This window comes from Rana temporaria, chromosome 4 (genome assembly GCF_905171775.1).
Source record: "Rana temporaria chromosome 4, aRanTem1.1, whole genome shotgun sequence".
NCBI classification, from domain to species: Eukaryota; Metazoa; Chordata; class Amphibia; order Anura; family Ranidae; genus Rana; species Rana temporaria.
The window spans coordinates 422,426,092-422,440,886 of record NC_053492.1 but is presented as its reverse complement, the minus strand read 5'-3'; the positions used below and the strand labels follow the sequence as shown (position 1 = coordinate 422,440,886).

Here is a 14,795-nt window from a genome sequence, read left to right as displayed (position 1 = left end):
AGTAACAATGTTATTGCTCCACAGATACAGCACAGTGAGCGAGTGTTGTCACCCTAAAGCCTAATACACACCACTATTTTTTTTTGTCCAACCCAGCAGGTTGAAAAAAGAAAATAACAGCTCCAGTGTGAGCCGATGTACTAACAATACAATGTTAGTACAGCAATCTCTCCTGCTGTGCTTTTGTGTTCCGAATGAATTAAATTTTTTTAGCAGGGACCAGCCACATTTTGTTAATGGTTTGGTCACCCCCGCTCAACAGAAATCAATCTACCAATAATCAACCTCTGATGGCCAAGCTTTAAAAAAAAAAAAAAACTCAATCAGCAGCTGCAGCCGCTGATCAGTGTATTCTGACAATGGAGGATCCCGGCTAGCAGAGAACAAAGTCTCACCTCCCCCTTTTGGGAATATCCATTTACTGTTGACATTTCCTATGATCAGGGCTTGTGCAAGGATTTTTGACACCCTAGACTAAACCTAATTTTGCTGCCCCCCCTGGCACCACCCCTGACTTCCATGCCCTGCCCATGTACACCCCACCTTTTTAACGAAGCATCCATCGAATGCAGCCTACCAGCGCCCATCAAATGCAGCCCACCCGCACCCATCAAATGCAGCCTCACAAGCGCCCATCAATGCAGCCTACCAGTGCCCATCAAATGCAACTTCACCATCGGCCATCAACACAGTTCTCTGCCACCGGTGTGCCTATGACACTATGTGCGAATTGAGTGGTGGCTGCCTGCTGATGCTGAGACTGCTTGCAAACGCCCTTTACCTCGGACTCCCAAAGTACCAAATCGCCCGTCTGCAAGTCGTTCAAAATACGGCCGCTAGATTAGTGACTGGGAAAAAACCCTGGGAATCAATCTCGCCTTCACTGAGAACTCTTCATTGGTTGCCAGTTAAAGACAGAATTGTTTTTAAAAGACCTCTGTCTAACGCATAGATGTATCCATGGGAATGCTCCCCTTTATCTATGCGAAAAAATAAAAGCTCATAATCCCAATCGCGTTCTGCGATCCACCAATCAAAATCTACTCCAGATACCCAAAGCCAGATACAAGTCCAAAGGAGAGAGAAGATTCGCGGTCCAGGGTCCCAGACTATGGAACGCTTTACCAACCAGCATTCGGTTGGAGGAAAATCACTTAGCGTTCAGGAGAAAGATCAAAACGCATCTCTTTTGATATCAAAAGAGACAGGAACAACAAGCGCCCAGAGGCGATTTGGTTCGCATGTGCTGCGCTATATAAGTTTTTCATTCATTCATTGCTGCCGAGAGAAGAGAGTAGGAACACCAGTGGCCAGGTGCCCTAGGCAGCAGGGCGCCCTAGGCGGCTGCCTAGTGGTAGCACCGGCCCTGCCTGTGATTTGTGACTTATATTTTTGTTCTTACAAATCTATTCTCCTGTCTATACCTGTACATGAGGTCCTGAGGAAGTGGACGTTTCTGCGAAACGTGTTGACCTACATTTCCTAATTTTGGAAGACTACCATGCCAACCAACTTCCATCCCGTCAGCAGTGTTAATTTCATCAACTAAAATGACTAAAACATTTTAGCCGACTAAATGAATAATACTCTCATAATAAGGGAGCACTCGTTCTGGTAAAGCTAGCGTTTGTAATGGAGATAGCACATTCGTCACGCTGTAACAGACTGAAAAGCACGAAGAATGAAAAGCGCGAATCGTCTCTCACCAAACTTTTACCAACACGAAATCAGCAAAAAGCAGCCCAAAGGGTGGCGCCATCCGAATGGAACTTCCCCTTTATAGTGCCGTATAGTGTACGTCACCGCGCTTTTCTCAAGCATTTTTTTCCCACGATTGTGTGTATGCGAGGCAGGCTTGACAAGAATCGCGTAGAGAAAAAATTTGTTTTTTCCATGACATTAAAAACGGTTGTGTGTACGCGGCATATGACAAAAACGAAATCGAAATTTGCCGCCAAATTTAACACTGCCCGTCAGTGGGTGATGATTGGTAGTATCAATGTCCATGCACTAATGATACACGCTTTATAACGTTTTTTACTGAATGAAATAAAGATTTGTATACCGTATTTATCGGCGTATAACATGCACCCTAACTTTAAGAGGGAAGTTTCAGTAAAAAAAACTTCCATAGCCCCCTGCGTATAACACGCAGGCACAGTTTACCCTCCATTTTCAGGGTAAAAAAGTGAGTGTTATACGCCAATAAATACAGTATATTTTTAATACCACGTGATGCATTTGTGTCCACTAAAGGGGTATTTAAAATCCCACTACGTAATTGTAGACTGTTGATTGATTTTAGGGATGAGACCCACCACTGGCACTGCTATTCAGGGCCGCTGATAGAAATCATGGGGCCCCCGTACAGCCTACCTGATGGGGCCCCCTTTAGCCCCACCCCTGGTCCCTTCTTCAGCCCCCTGGTTGCGCCCCTGGTCTCTTCCCAGACGCTGCCTTAAAACAAAGTGCATGTAATTGTGGCGATCAGCAACTTGATGGTGGGACATGCCAATGCCATAATGTGCTGCAGGCAGTGCCATCCATGCCAATTCCATAACACATGTGCGGTCTGTAGAGACAGTGCTACCCATGCTGCCAATGCCAGAAACTCATGTGTTGCCTAAAGAGACAGTGCCACCCATACTGCCAATGCCATTGCAATTGCTTGTTGGTGAATTTATTTATTTATTATTATTCTGCATTCTTTTATCCTAGATTGCCCGGGCACCCCCTGCTGGCAGGGCCCGGTACAACAGGGACAGTTGTACTGGCTTATCAGCAGCCCTGCTGCTATTTAAGAAATATCACTTCCACACACATATAAAAACAATTTAAAAAGTCTCAGCGAGGAGGATTCCTCCATCTACCTCTCTTGTGTGATTGGAAGAATCATTTTCGTCTTTTTAAACGAAGAAACTCCATCCATCTATGGGCAGCCTTATACAGCCACCACGCCCTAACGCCAGAAAGTAACCGATGGGGGGGGGGGGGGGGTATCCTTTTTTTAGACGGCTGTCCCCAAAACAGGTTTACCATTAATACATCCGCCTCATCCCAATACAGGGAGGTGTTTTGTAGTCCTGTTCTATTATGACAACACTGGGCTAGATTCAGCATTGATTTACGCCGGCGTATCCATAGATACGCTGCGTAAATTCAAAGCTGCACCAGCGTATCTTCTGTCTGTATTCAGAAAGTAAGATACGCCGACATTAGCCTAAGATCCGACTGGCGTAAGTCTATTACGCCGTCGTATCTTAGGGTGGATTCTCACGCTGGCCGCTAGGTGGCGCTTCCGTCGTTTTCGGCGTAGAGTATGCAAATTACCTAGTTACGCCGATTCACAAACGTACGTGCGCCCGGCGGTAGTTTTTTACGTCGTTTGCGTAAGGTTTTTCCGGCGTAACGTTGCTCCTGCTTCTATGAGTCGCACGCAATGTTAAGTATGGACGTCGTTCCCGCTTCGATTTATGAATTTTTTTACGTCGTTTGCATAAGACGTTCACGAATAGGACTGGACGTAATTTACGTTCACGTCAAAACCAATACGTCGTTGTGGCGTACTTGGGAGCAATGCACACTGGGATATGTACACGGATGCCGCATGCGCCGTTCGTAAAAAACGTCAATCACGTCAGGTCATCACACATTAACATAAAACACGCCCCCCCCTTCCACATTTGAATTAGGCGGGCTTACACCGGCCCCATTTACGCTACGCCGCCGCAATTTACGGAGCAAGTGCTTTGTGAATACTGCACTTGCTCCTGTAAATTGCGGCGGTGTAGCGTAAATAACATACGCTACGCCCGCACAATTGTACGTCCCCCTACCTGAATCTAGCCCACTGTTTTCATACAGCACAGTAAGTAAGCGTTGTCACCCTAGGAAGAGAAGTGCATTACTGGCAGGATCACCAGAAGAAATTAAACTGAGAAAGGACCTCCAAGGACTGGTAATCTGCCATATAATACATTTTTAGTTTACGCTTTAAGGAATTTTCATGCAAATTGTTCCTGGACCCCCGACTGCTCTTTTCCAAGCATCTTAAGCCCCCAAATCTGCACACGTGTATGACGGAGGAGTCTCACGTACTTACGTAATGGTTGCTGAGGGTCCAGCTTGGCCCGGAGTCTGCGGCGTCCCAGCTGAGGACATTTCTGAGTCCGTATAACAGACCTGCCTGCTTTACTCTTTACTCATGTATTGCCTAATCTCACATGTAAGAGGAGGTGGAATGCGAGACATCCTCCTCCCTTCCCTTCCTCTTCCCTCCCCCCCACAGGATTGCAAACAGAACTCAGGAGACTCTCAGGGGGGTTAGGAAACTTTCTCTAAGAGTTGGAGATTATCCATCAGAGTATCACCATTCTACAAGGGTGACTTACCTCCCAGGGAACAACCTTCAGCAGTAGAAATGGAATTTAGCAGGGAATTGTCACATAAAGGGAATGGCGTCCCTATTACTCCTACACGCTGCCCCTGGGGTGGGATGGAATTACTCCCAAACACAAGGTCTCACCTCCGAAAACCGCATTCATTAACTTTTTCTGCAAAGACGGCGCAAAGTCTGAGCGTTCCCTGTGGTCAAACCTGGAGCTATTTCTAAAAATCGGGAAAAAAAAATCTGAGTGTACTCAGGCCGTCGCGAGAGGAAAGGCGGGGTGAACAACTAATATAAGAAAAAAATACAACTGCAAAAAGCGACTGCCAATTTGTCTGAGCCGGGTCTGGAAAAGCCCTGAGCTGCCAATTTTAACCGCTTGACCTCCGGAAGATTTACCCCCCTTCTTCATGTAATACAGCACTGCGTTGCTTTTTTTTTTTAACAGAAATGTTTTTATTAATGTAAAAAGGAGAAAAAGAAATAAGCACTGCGTTACTTTAACTGACAATTGCGTGGACGTGCGGCGCTGTACCCAAATATTATGTCCTTTATTCCCCATAAATAGATCTTTCTTTTGGTGGTATTTGATCACCTCTGCTGTTTATTATTTTTTGTGCTATGAACAACAAAAGACCGACAATTTTGGAAACAAAAACAATATTTTTTACTTTTTGTTATAAAACATAAAAAAAAAGAATTTCTTCATCAATTTAGGGCAATGTGTATTCTGCCACATATTTTTGGTAAAAAATCCCAAAAAGCGTATAATGATTTGTTTTTTTGCAAAAGATATAGGGCCAGATCCACGTAGCTCCGGGTAATTTTAGGCAGGCGTAGCGTATCGTAGTTACGCTATGCCGCCGCTACTTTGAGAGGCAAGTGCTGTATCCACAAAGCACTTGCATCTAAAGTTACGGCGGCGTAGCGTATTAGGGCTGGCGTAAGCCCGCCTAATTCAAATGTAGAAGCTGTGGGCGTGTTTTATGTATATTAACTGTGACCCCACGTAAATGACGTTTCAATCGAACGGCGCATGTGCCGTCCGTGGACGTATCCCAGTGCGCACGCTCCAAATGACGTCGGCAAATCATCATGCTTTCGACGTGAACGTAAATTACGGCCAGCCCCATTCACGGACGAGTTACGCAAACAACGTAAAATGTGAAAAATTTGACGCGGTTCCGACGTCCATACTTAACATTGGCTGCGCCATGTTTTTGGTGGTTTATCTTTACGCCTGAAAACCCCTTACGTAAACGGCGTATCTTTACTGCGACGGCAGGGCGTACGTTCGTGAATAGGCGTATCTAGCTGATTTACATATTCTATTCGTAAATCAGCGTCCACGCCCCTAGCAGCCAGCAGTTAAGATACGACGGCGTAGGAGACTTACGCCGGCCGTATCTTAGCAACATTTAAGCATATCTCCGTTTGAGAATACCCTTAAAATTGCGACGGCGGGGATTAGGACTTACGACAGTGTATCTACTGATATGCCTGTCGTAAGTCTTCGTGGATCTGGCCCATAGCGTCTACAATATTTTTAAATAGTAATGGTGGCGATTAGCGGGACTGCGGACAAATTGCACACTAAAGCCTCATACACATGATCGGACTTCCATCTGACTTTTCCGTGGATTTTTGTCTGAAGGGGCAGTGGCCGTGAACTTGTTCTGCATACACACGACAGGACGTTTTCAGCCAACTTTCACCAAATCACGTGTTTTTTGGGCTCTTTACCGCCACCCTGCGGGCAACTTCTGCTGTTGTTGTCTGAGCTTTAGCATTGATTCGGAGAATGCGTGTTTGTCCTTTGGACCTTTTTTTATTTTTAATCAAAAAAAAAATTTTTTTGTTATTGCTTGTTACATACAAACATTTTTTTTACAAGATTTGTTAACGAACATAGAAATATTAGACATTTCGTTTAGTTTCTTATGTGTTCAACAATAGAGAAAATAAGGAGAAAAAAAGAAATGAAAAGAATAGTTCAAAGGCTATAATAGATATCTCTTTTACAAAAAAAAAACAACCTAACAGGACAGTACAACAATAACCATAAAACATACACTTCTATATAGGAGTCAATTTTCATTCTATTTTCTATTTCTAGATTTATTATAAGTCGATCTCCTCGCTCCCTTCTAGTCCTCTCCCCCCTCCCCGTCCTCCCCAATCTCCTCATACACACCGTCATGAAACAAATTACTCGGATCAAGCCAGTAAGACCATATTTTATTAACCACTTGCTTACTGGGCACATATACCCCCTTCCTGCCCAGGTGAAATTTCAGCTTTCGCCACTGTCACGCTTTGAATGAAAATTGCTCGGTTGTGCAATGTGGCTCCCAAACAAAATTGATGTCCTTTTTTTCCCCACAAATAGAGCTTTCTTTTGGTGGTATTTGATCGCCTCTGCGGTTTTTATTTTTTGCGCTATAAACAAAAAAAAATAGCGACAATTTAAAAAAAAAAAAAAAACACAATATTTTTTACTTTTTGCTATAATAAATATCCCAATTTTTAATTTTTTTTTTTTTCTCAGTTTAGGCCGATATGTATTCTTCTACATATTTTTAATAAAAAAAAAATCGTAATAAGCGAAGCGTATAGTGATTGGTTTGCGCAAAAGTTATAGTGTCTACAAAATAGGGGATAGAATTATGAAATTTTTTCTATTTTTTTTTATTTTTTACTAGTAATGGCAGTTATCTGCGATTTTTGCCAGGACTGCGATATTATGGCGGACACATCGGACACTTTTGACAAATTTTTGGGACCATTCACATTTATACAGCGAAGAGTGCTATAAATATGCACTGGGGGCGAGGAAGGGGTTAAATGTGTTCCCTGGGAGTGATTCTTACTGTGGGAGGAGGGGACTGACTGGGGGAGGTGACCGATCAGTGTCCCTATGTACGAAGGAACACAGTATCAGTCTCCTCTCCCTGACAGGACGTGGATCTCTGTGTTTACACAGAGATGGGAGGGGGAAAAAAAGCCAATTACCGGCTTCTGTTTACATCATGTGATCAGCTGTGATTGGCTGACAGCTGATCATGTGGTAAAGGGCCGGGATCGGCCCCTTACTCCAATCTGTGATCAGCTGAGTCTCGTGCCAGCCAATCAAGGAAACCAAAGAGCAGCACCCAGAAGAAGTCGGGGAGGAGATGCTGGCGCTGACAGGGGAGGTCTCTCCTCTGTGTACAGTACAGAGGGGAGGGGCCTCTGACCGGGCAGCTAATCAGCTTCTCTCTTCAGTGTACAAGCAAAGCAATTCGCTTGTACACTGAAGCTGATTAGCTGCCCGGGTCGGAGGCCCCTCCCCTCTGCACTGTACACAGAGGAGAGACCTGCTAGCCTACCAGCGAGTGTCTGCATATTTGCATGCAGATTAGCCGACACAGCCGCGCTGAGAGCGCAAGCCTTGAGCTTTTCGATCACGTGATAAACGTGAGAGCCAATCACGGCGGTCACGTGATCATAAACCCTGCCCGCCTCCAGGCATCTGAAATCTCTTAATGGGCCGAGAGGCGCCAGTGCAAAGGGGTTAAGCAGCCTTATATATTATGTGATATTCTTTCCTTCCAAGGTGGAAGGAAAGGAAAAATTGCTTGATTCCCCCATCAGCACAGTCAGTGCTATTATGTTATGCCAACAGGGAGCCTTCCTTGCTGGCAGAACACAATGATTACTGCTAGCAGCTATAGCTGCCAGTAGCAATCGTATGTAAAGAATCTGATAGGCTGGTTGTACCCAAGGTGATCGATGGATTGAACCGGCCGAGATTCAGTCAGTCAGGCTTTACTCTCTTCGCCATACCATAGTCCTGTAGTCCAGAGAGAGAACTGTAATTATTAGAGTACAGCAGAGGCAGAATTTACAGAAGTTATCAGCTGATTTTGCAATTATCAAACAGAAACAACGAAACGCTTTCAATAGTATTTTTAACAGACCAAAAGATAGCAAACAATAAAAGTTAATTGTTGGGGATTATATACACTCATACACTTTACTAGTTTCTGAAATATCAGCCACACAGAGGTCATTGTACTCATTGTGTTGCCGGACTTCCATGTTACACATAGAAGCAAAGATAAACACATTAAATACAATAATACTCATTGATAACATTCTTCACATTACAATGATCTCTTTTATAGGCATGGGCGTAGGAACCGGGGGGGATGGGGGGGACGCATCCCCCCCAGGAAATAATGCAGGGGGGACATGTATTGTAAAATCCCCCCCAGGTAAAACGGCCGCGGCGCTGTCTCAGCCTATTTTTTGCTTTTTTTTTTTTTTTTGTCTGTGCAGCGCGGAGGCCCAGCCCTCTACATTGCCACCCCCTTCTACTATTCTCCTCACGAATGCTAATACCGCCCCGCCTCTCCAGCCCTCTTCTTTGCCGCTATACTCACAAATGCTGAGGATAGTAGGAGGGAGCGGCAATGTAGAGGGCTGGAGAGGCGGAGTTCAATGTAGAGGGGTGGAGGGCGGGGGATAGTACTGAGCTGCCGATGACTAATGGATTACAAACTTCACTGGTGGAGGCGGAGCCTAAAGCTCCGCCCACCCCCTCCGTGCGGCTGTTGTTCACTGAGTCCTCTCTTGGGAGGGGGAGGCTGTCTGATGACAGGAGGAGGAGAGAGAGAAGCACGAGGGGAACCCCTTGCAAAGGACAGCAGGTACAAATGAATAAAATACTCTTATCATGATATACAGATCATGATTTTTCAATAAAGTGATCCATGCTGCAAACTCAACAGTCTCCCTTCAGCGACAGTTCAAGTTTTGCAAACTTTGCAGTACATGAACTTTCACTGAAGGTGTAGACTGTTTAATGAGTTTGCAGCATGGATCACTTTATTGCAAAATCATGATCTGTATATTAATACACTTTCAATGAATGTGGTCTGTTTAACGAGTTTGTATTGGTTTCAGCATGTGCAAAGTGTTCCATGCAATGCATGCTGAAATCAATACAAACTCATTAAGGAGGTTGAGGCTGCACTCATTGCCACTGATTAGGCGGCACTCTAAGGGCCCTTTCACACGGAGCGGATCAGTAATGATCCGCTCCGTGTGTCCGCAAAGCTCAGCGGGGATCCTCCGTAAAATCCCTCCTGAGCTGGCAGCTGACAGGGCGGTCCCCGCACACTGTGCAGGGACCGCCCTGCGTTTCCTCCGCTCTCCCCTATGGGGGATCGGATGAACACGGACCGTATGTCCGTGTTCATCCGATCCGGCAGACGGAAGAAAAATAGGATTTTCTTCCGTCTGCAAATGCAGGTCTTTGCGGAGGCGGACAAATTACGGGTGTCAGCAGATGTTCATCCGCTGACACCCGTAATCACATAGGGACCCATGTATGTCCCGTTTTCATCCGCAAACGGACGGATGAAAATGCATACATACGGTCCGATAGTGTGAAAGGGCCCTAAGGCTACTTTCACACTGAGGCATCAGCAGTAAAGTGCTGCTATTTTAAGCGGCACTTTACTGTCGTTTTGCAGCGCTATTCGCCTGCTAGCAACTCCCAGTTTACTGGATAAGAATATACCTGGCGAGTAAAAATGCTGTCCCCCCCAGATTTGTAAGGGTTCCTACACCCATGTTTATAGGTTTTATAGGTTTATGTAAAAAACAAAACAATTGAAAGACTGTGAACTCTCTTCATTGTAATACCCTAAAAGCTCATTCACACTTGTGGTTTGGGGGGGGGGGGGGGGGGGGGGTTGTAATTAAGAAAAACATACAGCTGCGCCATGTTTCTTAACCACTTGATTACCGGCCACTTTCACCCCCTTCCTGCCCAGGCCAATTTTCAGTGTCACACTTTGAAAGACAATTGCGCGGTCATGCAACACTGTTCCAAAATATATATTTTTTCCACACAAATAGAGCTTTCTTTTGGTGGTATTTAATCACCACTGCTATACCGCCGGGATTGCCGCGGGAATCGGCCACTATCGTTGCGGTATTAACCTCCGCTAGCGGCCGATAAAGGGTTAATACTGCCCGCAATGCGCCTCTGCAGAGGCGCATTGCGGGCGGTATTGCCGCAGTTTCCCATTGTTTTCAATGGGAAGGAGCGGTATACGTGCCGCTCCTCTCACCGATCCAAAGATGCTGCTGACAGGAGATTTTTTTGTCTCCCGCCAGCGCATCGCCTCAGTGTGAAAGCCCTCGGGCTTTCACATTGAGGTAGCTGGGCAGGAGTTTTTCAGGTGGTATAGCAGCGCTATTTTTAGCGCTGTACCGCCTGAAAAACTCCCCAGTGTGAAAGGGGTCTTAAAGAAGTTGGTTTTCTGCTCTCTTCTCCTCATGCTGTCAGCTGATTGGCTCTTCTGACGGCCCCCCACCACTAGCAGGCCGTGATGAAGCCGTAATTCGGCTATAGTGCAATCAGCAAGTGGTTAAGCTAGAAAGGTATCGGACAGGGGTGTACATATGTCATGGTTGTGAAGATTTGCCTCATGGCTATGGCAGGAATTAAACACCCTGCCACATTTGGCGAGCACCACTGCCCACTGAACACAACCAATTCAAGTGGAGCCGCGATGCAACCATCTGCATAAAAGTGCAGCATTTAGAGGGTTAAAACAGGAGGAAATCGTCATTTGTTCTTTAATGGTTTTGTTCATTTTGTGAACCTATGTATAAATATATACCTAAATATATACCTATGTTTTGAATTTGAAAAAATCATAATTTATTTTTCCAATTAAGAAGGGTTCGGTGAATGCGCATATGAAACTGGTGGGGTTCAGTACGTCCAACAAGGTTAAGAACCACTGCCCTAGAGAGTGTAACTCCAGAAAATTTCCCCTTGTAATACAACATATTACCGTATTTATTGGGGTATTGCGCGCTCCGGTGTATAGCGCGCACCCCTAATGTGGACCCGCATTCCTGTAAAAAAAAACATTTTAGTACACAGTTTTGGTGTCTTGCGCGGCGTCCATCGGCGGCCTCGTCGGGTCCGGCGTCCGTCTGCGGCTTCGGTGGTGTCCTCCTCATCGGGTTGGGCGTCCGTCTACGGCTTCGGTGGTGTCCTCCCGGCTTCTCCCGCGCTGTTACCCGTCGAATGGCCGCTTCCCGCTCAGTTTGAATGCCTGCGCCGACATATACCGTCGTGCAGTACACTCGCCTACATTCGGCCAGGCACAGCTTCGCTCGTGCTCACGCTCTGTGACGTTTATGCGTGAGCACGAGCGAAGCTGAGCCTGGCCGAATGTAGTCGAGTGTACTGCACTCGGTATATGTTGGCGCAGGCATTCAAACTGAGCGCAGAAAGCGTGTATAAGCGTATATCGCGCACCCATGAAAAAAGTGTGCGGTATACGCCGATAAATACGGTACCTCATATTACCTGTTTCTTGCTCTTTTATTACAAAGAGAAACTTTGTGGGGTTATGAACGTAATACTGCTCATCTCAGATGAGGAACAACATTTCTATTCAAATTTCTTTCTTGAAAAATGAACCTCTGTTATTAATATTCAGGCATTTTGTATGGCAGGTTTATACTGTATTTTGATCCACTTTGTAATCTTGCACCGCTTTGTATTTTTTATGTGCTTTTCAAGTCTATTATTTGTTATTTGGTCAATTGTTTAAATCTTTGTCGTCTAGCACCATCGCTAAAGCTATTAGTTTCAAGACATCATATATCTTCTTGCCCATGGTTCTCAGGGTTATGTCTGCCCATGTATGGTTGCTGAAGTCTAATAGAATATTCAGTTTACATAAGCTAAATGCATTTCAATGACATCAAAACAGATGTGCAAAGTCTTACAGTTTGCTTTCTTTAGAAAGTAACCACAGACTGAGAAGACCTCTCCTCTACCAGCATGCTGCAAGAAGGACCCTTGTGCTCTGTATGGAAGCAGCGATCTCTCTGCAGAGGTTACAATATGCCCCCTGCTGAGTAAGACCTATAGATCTGCAATCGGCAAAGCTCATGTACCGGGTTGATTGAAAAACTATCTCTGGGTCAGCAGGGTTGTGTCAGACTTCTGCTGAGAGACCACTGCTTCCTGAGAGTATAGGTCCATCATTAAAGCGGGGTTCCGGGCATAACTTTTTTTTTTTTTGCAAGCTAAAATTAATCACATTAAATAGTCCCTAAAACATATTAAAGGGGTTGTAAAGGTACATTTTTTTTCCCTAAATAGCTTCCTTTACCTTAGTGCAGTCCTCCTTCACTTACCTCATCCTTCCATTTTGCTTTTAAAAGTCCTTATTTGTTCTGAGTAATCCTCACTTCCTGTTCTTCTGTCTGTAACTCCACACAGTAATGCAAGGCTTTCTCCCTGGTGTGGAGTGTCGTGCTCGCCCCCTCCATTGGACTACAGGAGAGTCAGGACGTTTTCTAAATTGCAGATAGAGAAAGGAGCGTTAGTGGTGTGTTAGTGGGTGTCCTGACTCTCCTGTAGTCCAAGGGAGGGGGCGCGCACGACACTCCACACCAGGGAGAAAGCCTTGCATTACTGTGTGGAGTTACAGACAGAAGAACAGGAAGTGAGGATTTCTCAGAAGAAAGAAGGACATTTAAAAGCAAAATGGAAGGATGAGGTAAGTGAAGGAGGACTGCACTAAGGTAAAGGAAGATGTGACAGACTCGGACCCTCTTATGTCTAAAATCATCCTATGTCCACTAGGGGCATAGGATGACTGAGAAATTATATCTTGGACTACCTAAGGGGGGATAATTATGTAATTATTATCCACAAAATATTCCAGGATATCTGTAGAGAACTATATGCTGGTTGTTGATTCTAAACTCAAAGGGTTAATTGTAAGAGTGACTCATTCATAGATGCTAATGCCATCAACTCCAGCCATGTGTCTGTTCTCTATGCCAATTGACCCTGCTATTGTGTGAAGATGTCCTGTGTTTACACTTATGATAATGTGTATTGTATAGCAGGTGAGAGGAGACGGATGTCTACCTTGAAAGGTCATATCTCGGAGTCACCTCGTCTGGGTAAATGATTAATTAGCTCATGTTAATTTATGTTCTGGTTACCTCTTTAAACTGTATATAAGGCTGTATTCTTGGTTCTATTAAACACTCCATGTTCAGCACACAGGACAGCTGGAATATCTGATATCTATATCTATACTGATAGGAAGCCGTATATGACGGAAGCACGCAAGCGGAGAGCTATTTAGGAAAAACTAATTGTACCTTTACAACCCCTTTAATAGCTCCCCAATAGTTCCAGAAATCATTGCAAACACTTATCCTCCAACTCATGTTGTGGCCGTATCCATCATATGTGTGGGCATGTGAAGCCTAGTTCCCTTTTTTTCCTGGTTTTTAAGGGAGAGGTGCATGCTGGGCGATTTTTAGGCACAGTAATGCCCAGAGACTCCTGGGAAATGAGTGTCATCATTTCCCAGGAGGCAATGGGGTCTTAGGACAGGAAGTTGAACCACCTAGAACCAGGAACTAGGCAGATTACGAAATCTGCCTGGTAACAGCCAGATAGAAGTGAGTAAAAAACATTTTTTTTTTTTACAATAAAGGTAAGCTGTTAATAGAAAGTTCACTTTTAGGGAGGAACTCCGCTTTAAGGCCTTCTTAGTCCTTGGTCATGCCAAAACATTGGTGTTAATTTTAGTAAAAGGAGTAAAAGCCGTGTTCACTTCAAGCAACAATATACAATATCATGCTAGCAAAAATCTTATTTTTTCATTTTCCCCCTACATGATTGGGTTTTCGAAGTGAGCACAGGTTCACTTTATTTACTATTATTCACTTTGCAGAGGGAACATACACTTCGCTAAGTTAACAGTCCATATTCCTTTTGAGATTCATCCCAAAGTGTATTTTGTTCTGTAATTTTATCTTGATCTGTAATAATTTATGTAAACACTAGCAGGGGTGTATAGGTTGTTACATACCAAAGGATTAGCCATCCATGCACTCTGTCCAGCAGCCCGTGTCTCCTGCCTTCCCTCAATCCAAAATTCCACTTCTATTCCAACATTGCAGCCTCTATAAGACTTTTCAGCATTCAACACATCCAGGAGTGTTGAATGCCATTGTTTACTATGTTACGATTATTATTATTTTTTTACTTTACATCTGTCTGAGGTTCAGCTTTTGATAAAGGGCACAAATAAAGGAACTTTTGTAAAAATTAACACATCATTAGGCTTTATTCGCAATAAGGGTATAGTGACTGGTTTGTGCAAAACAAAATAGGGGACATAATGATTTTTTTTTTATACCAGTAATGGGGCAATTTGCGATTTTTATTGGGACTGCGACATTATGGCGGACACATTGGACACGTTTGACACATTTTTGGGACCTTTCACATTTATACAGCGATCAATGCTATAAATATGCACTGATTACTGTATAAATGTGACTGGCAGGGAAGGGATTA

General features: G+C 44.5%; 1 protein-coding gene across 2 annotated transcripts in view; it reads right to left on the bottom strand.

The window, feature by feature from the left end:
• Positions 1–4,306, bottom strand: part of LOC120937850 (toll-like receptor 5) — a 45,510-nt gene extending 41,204 nt beyond the window's left edge. Inside the window, exon 1 of one of the 2 annotated variants that reach the window (XM_040351366.1) lies at positions 4,099–4,306. The gene's annotated coding sequence lies outside the window, so the exon portion shown is untranslated. The remainder of the gene's footprint in view (positions 1–4,098) is intronic. The other variant, XM_040351365.1, reaches the window with a different exon arrangement.
• Positions 4,307–14,795: the final 10,489 nt, after the last annotated feature.